We start from the raw sequence: 9,871 nt of genomic DNA on the forward strand, positions 1-9,871 counted from the left end.
TTGCATAGTATTTAAAGACTATAGACTTCAAACTTGAGCTGCATGTAGGATTAAAAGTTTGATTGGAGGCATCTTTGACTTGCATTCTTGCTCACAAGCTTCCAACTCAATAGCATGGTCTTCATTCTTTATGAATTTAACCAATGGGAGATTCGGCTTGATTGCAGAACCTACAACAATCTGTTACAAGAATGTGCGAAACTGAAATCGGTGGTAAATGCCAAACTCCTTCATGCCCATATTATTGGATCAGGAAACAAAACGGATATTCATATAGGAAAATGGTTTGATCAACATGTACAGAAAATGCGAGAATATAATGTTTGCACGTCAAGTGTTCGACCAAATGCCTAAAAAAGATCTTGTTTCCTGGACTTCCATGATTCCAGGGTATGGTCAGAATGCTTGCAATGAAGATGTGTTGAAGCTTTTCTCTCGAATGCTATGCGCAAGAATAAAACCAAGTTTATTCACTTTCACTATAGTCCTATGGGCTTGTTTACACCAGATGACTTTTAGAATTGGGGAGACAGTTCATGCCCTGGCTGTAAAAATTGGGACAGAATTGGATCCCTATAGAAGACTTCGGCTCTATTTGGTGTTTTGTTAACTTTGCATGGGCTGCGGCTTTTTCTTTGTTATATTGCAATCTTTCCTTTTATTGCGTGGAGAGTTTTGAAAATGTTGGAGTTCCTTTTTAATGGTGCGATCTGCCATGTCTACCTCTGGTCCGCCTTCCTCATTTTAAAATGACACCTTGCTCTTTTTACTTCAGCAGCCTCCAAATGGCTCCTCTATTCCTGATGTGTGAGGCATGTTTTTATCATCGGCAAGTTTCTTTTCGTTTTAGGCATGAAGATGGATGGGTTGTGTTGGAGTTTTTTTTTTTTTAAAGCTGCGACTATATTCCTTGAATCTAAGCCGCTACCCTGCTGATGATGCTTTGAATGCAAATTTTTTGCTCATTTGGTTTTTTCTTTATCATTACAGATTTTTCTTTTGTTTGGGTGTGGCTCTATCTCTAGTGGCTTCATTTAATCCAATCTCTTGTCACTTTTTCACAGTGATTACTATCATCTATAACTTCTGAAAGAACTTTAGCGTGTGTTATTTTTTTCCAGCAAGATGTGATTCAAAATCACCCTAAGAATTGATAACTATGTTGTATGCAACACATTCCTTAATTCTTGAGTGATTTGATTTCAATGAGGGTGTTCCCCTTCCATCATCTGTTGCTCCGTTCATGGATTCACTAAGCTCTTAAAAAGAGATACAAAGATCAGGATTCAAAATGTCTATAAGCCGACTGAATTCCTCATCATTCACATACTCTTGACTTGCAAATTCAAATGGCGATTCTTGTATCTCTGGCTCCATGTTATCATTCTTACTGACAAAAGTAAGGTGAATATACTCTCGTTAGACCTTCCCTGCAAAGAATCCATTGACCCGTCAAAGCCAGCATTATCATCAATTTTACCAATCTAGTATAATTAGTCGGGCCCCAAAGCGGGCTTGACTAAAAAAAATTTCGTTTCTAGACAACTGATACTCCAAACTGGTCCATTGATTATCTCAAATTGATTGGAATCCATTTTGATCACTAATTGATCGTTAAAAAAACCCAATGTGTCACTTTCTGCCAATTGTGAATCTAATGCCAGGAGGTTCGTTGACTGCCTTTAAAGACTAATCCGAACAACTGACCAAGCTCTAAAACTTAGGATCTCTTTTCTCTCTGACATGTTCAATAGACCTGCTAGATCTCGTTACATGACGATGTCAGGGTCAAAAGATACCGACCGTCAAAGTTGCCTTCTTAGAATCACCTGCACCAAAACATGTTAGAATATCATAAACTAGGTTTGGATTTGGTTCAAAAAACTAGGCAAATGAGCACATGGGGAAATGAAAACTGGGACACTGATTCTATGTCATGAGGTGAATATGAATATGCGATTTGGGTTCATGAGGAATCACAAGGCGCAAATGGCGATCAGTCAAAGTAGGCTACTCAGAATTTTACAAACTAGACATGCTGACAGAAAACATTTTTTGCGAATGGAATTGACCTGGAAAAATGTGCAAACGGATTCGTCACAACTTACAAACTGACACACTTGGAGTATTTTTAGAGAAAAACACAGTGGTATAATCAATTTTATCTCACCAATCATGGATTAGGAGTTATAACACCACTAACAGGGGTACTAACAAATCTGCAAATGCTGACACCAGTAAAAAGATACAAATTGTGTTTGGAATCTCGTTTGAAAACTGATCAAATAGATTCGTCAAGACTTAAAAATTGAAAAATAGGAGGTCTCTGATGTCTATAATGCAACACAAAAGGAATTTTAGCATTTTGGTCAACTAGTCAAAAGTTATAACACATCAAACAGGGCTTTGCAGAATTAGGCGCAAAGCGTGAAAGCATGACAAATTTAAACTACCAACTTTGAGGGATTCAAAACCTAGTCAAAAGGACTCAAAATGACTCAAAATTTGAAACATAGGTTCTTGGGTATGGACACCATATAATCTCAAAATGGAAAGTCATGACACATTTTTGGGTATGAGATATTCATTGGCAAATTATAGCCTACTGTCGTTGTTTGACACTAGGGCAGAATTACAAATTTGACAAATTCTTGAAACAGGACTTCGCCAAATGACTCTGAAACTCAATTTAACTTCATGAAACGCTTAGGCATCCTAAATGAAAGGTGTTAGAAACATTAAACACCTCTTAGGCCTCAGACTGACAACCAGGTACAATCTCATTTAAAAGCATTTAAGGGCTTAATTTTTTCAATGGTTCTCAAAATTGGCCATGCAATTTTTTGTCCCAACAGGGCCTATTATTGCACAAGTCCAACCTTATAGACCTCTTGAACCTATTCATGTAGATATGACTATGAAAGACTATGATCGGGCAAAGAAAAAGGTTGTGGGAATACTAATCAATCAGCTCCAAGTTCTTCCTATTAGGCCTACAAGCCTTACCATGTCTAAGCTTGACCTATATCTAGAAAAGGTTAAGAAGGAAAGAGAAGATCTAGAAAAGGAACTTGAGAAATTAGAAAATTAAGCCCATGTGGTTGAAATTAAGAGAAAGATACAATTCATCAAAGAAAACTCTACTATAGCATCTTTCCTAGCCCATCTTCACATATTATCCCATATATTCCCATTTTTGGAACTATAATAACTAAGAAAAGTTTATCTCATTCAGCCCCTACCATTTCTACTACCACTAGCCAAATCCTATTTATTCAGCTAGCCCAACAGCCACAAATCCTTATCCAAAGCTAAGTTGTTGGAGAAAGCACATCTAATGTCATTATTCCTTAGAGAAAACCCAACTTTTTAGAAAAATATAAGCAAATGTCCTTTGTGGGTATTCCTAGTTTTCCCCATCCTATCTCTAATGATCTAAGAGATAAGGTTGTCAAATTCTTAGGAAATAATATTATAACTAGTAAGGAAAACTTGAGAAAGTTCATTGATATGCTCAATGACTATGAGGTAGAGCATGAAGATGTAGTGATGAAATTGTTTGTTCATTCATTGATAGAAGATGCTAGAGATTGGTCTAGAAGGCTACCTTATAGTAGTATCAACTCATGGAATTACTTAGAGAGGTTGTTCATGGAACAATATGGTGATAAAACTAATGTCAGTTTCATGCTAAATGAATATAACAACATAAAGAAAAACCCTAATGAGTCCACATTTGACTTCAATGTGAGATTTTAGAAAGTGATGCATAAATTGTTCGAAGTCATGAGGTTGGGTGAAGATGTATGTCTCACAACTTATTTCAACATGTTTGACAATAAGATGGCATATAATCTAAGGGATAAAGATCTTAGAACTTTGAGGGAGGCTTATACAATGGCTATTAATATTGAGAATAATATAAGGGCTTCTGGTAAATTGGGAAGAAGGGATGACCCAAAGCTTTTTAATCTAAAAGGAAACAAGAAGATGGTGAAAGGCCTATAGTAGGTAAGAATCCTAATGAAGATACAATGGGACAAGTTTTAAGCTTATTAAAGAAAATGAATCCACTAACCTACCAAGAAAGCAAGCCAAATACTATTGAGAAGGCTCCTTTCAACAATAATTTTAATAGGGAACCTAGGATGTAGAACAACCCTTATACTACATAGTGGAAGCATGGGAAGCCCATCCCAAATCCTACTCAAATTAACAAGGAAAAAGGTACACTAGATCCACTACAAAGAAACACTATGAACATGTTTAATGATATGCCATGGTGTATTATATGTCAATCCTCTCACTCCTTTGAATATTGTGTAGTTGCTCAATCATTTGTAGCAAATCAAAAGGTACATAGTGGAGAGGAAGAGGAAGAAGATAATCATGAGGATGTAACATGCAATATGGTGAATCTTTGTCACAACATGGAGGAATCTAATATTGAGGAATCTGAGATTGATGTTGTGAACCAAAGAAACATATATCTGATACATCACAAGAGGGTATTTTCAAATGATGAAGATCATGATGAGAGCACTATGTGTAGTGTATTGCTAGGAATAAATCACATAAATTTGAGAAAACCATCTAAGGAGAAGATTGATAGAATTACTGTAGAGATAGTGGCTCAAATTCATAGTACTTACAATCTAAGGAATCAGAATATTAACAATGCTCTAGCTAAGATAACTAGTATTTTCATTAAAGACACTATGGTTAAGATAGTTGATGAAAATAGGAAGGGCACTCCCAAGACTTCCAAACTCAAAGATAACAAAGGCAAGAGGTGGGAACCAAATTGAAAAGTGCAGTTTCAAGGAGTTGATATTGTCAAGGCAATTGTACATGAGAAGAAACTAGACTTTGATACCATCAAGCAAAGGGAGGCTCCTATTGTTCAAGCATCTACTACCATAGGTATGTCTATAAAGCCTACAAATTATAATCCTATTGATATGATTTCAATGCTATCACAAATCATTGTCAAAGTTCCTTTATTGGAAATGTTTAGGATAGAGAAGCATAAAAATAAGGCTTTATCCCAGTTAGAAGGGATAAGAAATACTAATGTTCTCACACAACAACCAATAGTCTTATCACCCAAAACTTTAGTTATAGTTGAGGCTAAGTAGGTCATGTCCCAAATGTCACAAATGTATTTGGATAATTCTTTTGTCGCATATCTCCAACACATTGACCCCTTTTTCCTCAACTTGATTATAAATGGTAGGACCCTCAAGAACTATATGATTGACTTTAATGCATCTAATAATATTATGTCTTTTAATGTTGTGGAAGCCCATAGTTTAAATATAGATACCAAATAGGGTAGAAGTAGAGTAGAGAAGTACTAGTCATAGGTACTATTAATGCCTTACCTTTTAAACTTTCTACTTTCCCAAATGTAGAGCTATTTATGGGTGTTCTTGTGGTTGGTATTCCCCTTCACTATGGGATGTTTCTCTTTAGGAAGTGCAATGATGCAATGGGAGGTAGTCTATAGTGTGACTTATCATATGCTACTTTCCACATGGGGGAAAAGGTTGTCAAATTTTGAAAGAGAGCCCATGGTTACTCATATCTTTGAGGATAGTATTGATAAGGATGTTATGTGTTTTCTTGACACTAAGGTCAATGCATTCAGGGTTGAACTCATCATCCAAGAAATTGAGAAACTACCCCCTATGATTACACAAGAGGTGGCTAAATGTTTAGACTCACAGGAGATATGGACCATGTATTTTGATGGGGAAAGTTCTAGAGAATATGAGACATTTAGATACTCATTTACCCTAGACAAAAACACTTTTAGATACTCATTTACCTTAACCTTCACATGTACCAATAATGTTGTAGAATATGAGACATTGCTACTAGGATTAAAGGTTGTAGCTAGACATGGAATCAAGAAGTTGCATGTTATTGGGGATTCTGAATTGGTGGTATCTCAAATAAAAGAAGCATATACCTCCAAGAATAAAAGATTGAAATAGTATAGGAATGTTGATTGGGACCAAATAGAATTATTTGATGCTTTTGGTATTTCTTACAAGGATAGGAGTAATTATAAGATGGTTGATCTGCTAGCCAAGGTGGTAGTCAAGCCTTGAGATATTTCGCTTGCTAGTGTATCTACAATTGAAGTACATAATAGGCCATCTATCCCCAATAATGTGGAGAGTTGGAAAATTTTTGAAGATGAGAAGGGTATCCTAAATTTCCTCTTAAATGAAAATAAATATAATGTCAAGTTAATGGACTGCATTGCTTAGATAGAAACAATTGACAGAAAGGAGAAGATCTTTGGTCAAGAGATCTTACAGTTAAAATCCAACAAGGTACCTAAAGGACTAGTTGTTTCGGAGAATGCCTTTGATAATCAAGATAGAGTACATTTAGAGATCAAAAATCAAAAGTCACAAGTGCTCGAAGAAGTCAATTTGGGCACTATTGAAATTCCAAAGAAGGTATACAATGGAAAAACCTTATCCCCTGAAATTAGAAGAAATTTGATAAATCTGTTAAGAAGGTTTGGAAATTTTTTTGCATGGTTATATTATGACCTTAAAGCTTATAGGCAAGATTTGTTCCAGCATGTGATACCTCTCAAAGTTGATGTTAAAACATTTAGAAAAGAAACAAAGAAATGTGAATCCCACTTTAGCCCCTAAAATACAAGAACTTATGAAGCTCAAGGATAGGGGATTAATAAAGGCAATTAGGCATTCTTCTTGGGTGTTTAATTTGGTATCAATAAGAAAAAAATAATGGTGACATCAAGCTTTGTGTTGATTTTAGAAATCTGAATGGTACATCCCTAAAAGATACCTTTGGAATGCCCAACATGGAAGCCATGATGCAGTAGGTCACTAGCTCAAAACTAATGTGAATGATGGATGGATTCATAGTGTACAACCAAGTCCTTGTTGATGAGAAGGAATAGTTCAAGAAAACCTTTACTATTCATTGGGGGACCTATGTGTATGTAATAATGCCCTTTGCTTTAATTAATGCAATGGAAACTTTTCAGAGGGCGATGGATGTACCATTTAAAGAACATATTGATAAATTGATGGTTATATATCAAGATTATCTAACTAAATATTCAAAGAAATCTGAAGACCATTGCAGAAATCTAGAAAAAAAAATTATCAAGGCATTAGAATATGGTGTATCTTTGAACCTAAAAAATGCAGCTTTGGGATAACTAAAGGAAAATTATTGGGGTCATATAATATCTAAAGATGAGGTAAGGATTGACCCTGATAGAGTATCAACAATTGATAAGGTATCAAATCCTAAGAACATCAAGGGTATACAATCTTTCTTTGGACAAGTTAATTTCTTAAGGAGATTTGTGACAATTTTTCCTGAAATTAGCAAACCAATTTTTAAAATGCTAAAAAAAGGAGCAACTATCAGTTGGGAAGGTGAGCCTACTATTGCCATTCAAGAAATAAAGTTTCTATTTAGAATGCTAATTATTAATGAATATTAATAATTCTAGAAGTTGTATTCAAGCTGACTTGACAATGTGTAAGGTGTTGGTGTTTTGAAATTTAATGGTTTCAAATTATACCAATGAGAACAAAATACATCTAGGGGCAGCTACTTCCCATCTACCACATATCCTTTTAGACACCGGGCCAACTATAAGGCTAGACCCTTCTACTACTTCAGGCTCTGCAAAACCTAGGTAGGTGTACCTATAGATTCTTCATATGGTACCAATGTTCCAAAAAGCATACAACTAAATATTTTTAAAAAGTAGATTAGAACCCTTATATCTCTTGTACTTATACAATGATCATAGGCATGAAATAGCTAATAAAATGACCTAAAAATTTGATAAGCTAAGTGAGGGCATCCTTCCAGCTCTTAAATGAAAAGGGAAATGGATGATTATAATTTTGATTTTAGCAAATCCCCAAATATGCAATAGTAAGAACAAGTTGATCCTATAGTTGATCAGTGCCTTATCTATTGGGTAGTTTTATAAATCACACACATACATCTATGATATCATTGAGATATTTCATACATCTAGATATATGATCTATCCTATGACTTTGTGAATCAGACATTATTGTTCATAAAGACCTCATTCACATGAAATATCCTTCTCAAATAACCAACAATCCTATCAAATACATCAAGCATTTACTTGTCTCTTTGTTCCAAGAGTAAAACATATGAGAAGCACAAACTTGTGTCACCCTCTTACAAAGGAAAAGGCTAACAAAAGTGTAGTTGTTCACATTCAATGACATAAAATTGGTATTTTCATTTAGATTTTTAAAATGAAGTAAACAAATTAAATGTGTAGAAATAGATGAATTTTAAGTTTATAATTTTTAATAATTATTTGGAATAAGAAATTATACATTTTCTTACTTTTTAAAGATAAATTTTAGTTGTTGAAAAACACTAAAAAATCAATAATATATGTAACTAGAAAAATCAAAAATAAAAATGGACTTTAGAACTATATTTTATCTTTTATAATGATTCAAATTTCAACTTATTCAAATTGATAGCTTTCATCTCCTGCCACTTTTTTTTTAAATAAATCTATTCCAACCAAAAAAAATTTATATATTCTAGAAGAGGACTCTCTCCTCTAGAATGTCATTTAATTTTTAATTTTCTCTGATAATATTTCATATTTTTTATTTCTCAAAATTGACATCTTCTTGATTGTTAAAATATATAAGTTTCTAGAATTTTTAATTACAATATACTATATCTAATTTTAACATTATGAACTCTATATGAGAATATTCTAGTTTTTTAACTCTATAAAATATTGTTTATATGTTATTAAAAAAATATCATAATAAATAGTAACTGTTGGAATTCTTTTAGAATAACTAAGAGGGGAGGTGTGAATTAGTTATTCAAGGTCTAGATGTACAAATAAAACTTTTCTCACAATTCAATGAACCCATAAAACATTCATACCCATGCATGCATTCATTGTGTATCAACAAAAACTTATATGTTACTATCAAATCAATTTGCAGAAATATAAAGCATGAAACACAACACATTCATCAACACATTTGACACAATGATTTAACATGGAAACACAATTTGGAAAAACCACCAGTAACATGCTACTTCTTTTTCACTCTTCTGAAGTGATTCCCTATGAAAGGCCAACCCTATTAAAGATTAAAATACACATTGTTAAATGTGACCCGGTTAAGGGATTTCAATCATCCTATTAAAAGTCAGCCTTATTAGAGGACTTTTGGCCATTCACTTGGAATGCCACCTTGTTAAAGGATTTTCCAATGACTATTAAGTCAACCTTTCTCCAAAGGATTTACCCTAGACTAATACAATTGTTAGAAAGTAATAATAGAGCTTTGATGTGATACAACTTACAACTTCACTTGCAGATTATAGATCTCTATTTAGTCCTCAATTCTACTTGGCTTCCATTCTTTGTAGCTGTAATAGCTTGTTCACCCTTCAAACATTCATCTCCTTAAGCCCTTTGGCTTTGTACACCATTGCAAACTCTTCTCTTAGGTCACTTGATGAAGCAAAACTAGTTTCTCTATCTCCTTCTCGGGTTCTTGCACCAAAGCTCTCTCATTTTTTTTTCATGACTAGACATTCCTATATACAAGAAATTAGGAAATTTTCTCACTCATTATCCATCGTCTAAATTAGGGTTTTAGATGGATTAGGTAGGATACAATGTATCTACCCCATATATTGTCCTCTCTAGAAACTTCTCTTAGAATCCATTTCAATTCACCTCTAAAATGGTTTACATAAGATTCTGTGGCACCAGATTATCAATCTTATCTTCCTCCTGATTCATAAGTTCCAAGAAAACAAACTTTTCTAATTT

This window comes from Cupressus sempervirens, chromosome 5 (assembly GCF_028749045.1).
Source record: "Cupressus sempervirens isolate cs-2001-9-10 chromosome 5, ASM2874904v1, whole genome shotgun sequence".
Taxonomy (NCBI): Eukaryota; Viridiplantae; Streptophyta; class Pinopsida; order Cupressales; family Cupressaceae; genus Cupressus; species Cupressus sempervirens.